The sequence below is a fragment of the Sinocyclocheilus rhinocerous genome, unplaced genomic scaffold (assembly GCF_001515625.1).
Source record: "Sinocyclocheilus rhinocerous isolate Xijiao unplaced genomic scaffold, SAMN03320098_v1.1 scaffold781, whole genome shotgun sequence".
Classification (NCBI taxonomy): domain Eukaryota; kingdom Metazoa; phylum Chordata; class Actinopteri; order Cypriniformes; family Cyprinidae; genus Sinocyclocheilus; species Sinocyclocheilus rhinocerous.
Window position 1 is genome coordinate 136406 of NW_015658395.1, and position 970 is coordinate 137375.

The window sequence follows — 970 nt, forward strand, 5'->3', positions numbered from 1 at the left end:
CAGTATGAATTAAATTAAATTAAATATTGTGTGTTTGAGCAGGCCAGTGGTTCCCAAACTTTTTCTGCCGGGCTCCCCTTTTGTAGAGAAAAATATTTTCAAGACCCCCCCCAACAAGGATGTTGATCCAGGAACATGTTGTACTTGGTGAAATCACGGTCACCCTCACCAAGGCTACCTTTATTTATTAAAAATACAGTTAACAATATAATATTGTGAAATATTGTCAATTTAAATGATCTATTTGAATGTTTTAACATATAGTTTTTTAAACATATATACTCTGTATTCCTGAGATCAAAGCTGAATTTTCAGCATAATTTCTCCAGTCTTCCGTGTCACATGATCCTTCAGAAATCATTCTAATATGCTGATTTGCTGCTCAGTGACCATTTCTGATTATTATCAATGTTGTAAACATTTGTGCGGCTTAATATTTTTGAGAAAACGTCTCAGGTTACGTATGTAACCATGGTTCCCTGAGTAGGGAACGAGACACTGCGTCCTCTAGGGGTCGCTATGGGGAACGCCTCGTCGTGACCCGTGTCTGAAGCATACATTGAAAAAACACCAACAACACGTTGGCCGGCGACAGCCATGACGTCACTACTGGTGCGACTATAGTATAAATAGGCGCCGGGAGAAGACATCATCCACTTCTTCGTCTGAAACCTGAAACCTAGAGGACGCAGTGTCTCGTTCCCTACTCAGTAACCTGAGACGTTCCCTTTCATGGGAACTTTGACCTGCGTCCTCTAGGGGTCGCTATGGGGAACGGTATACCCACGCCACCATGCTGAGGGGAGTGCATGCCAGAAACATGGCGAGCACTAAGTACCAACTCTACCAAAGCTTTAAGGGAGTTGCCCCTGGGACGTTAGACGGCAATAATGTCAGTGACATTATTCCCTACGGCCAAAGGCCTAGGCTACATACCCCAAAAAAACTTACCTGTTAGGGCCAGAACTCC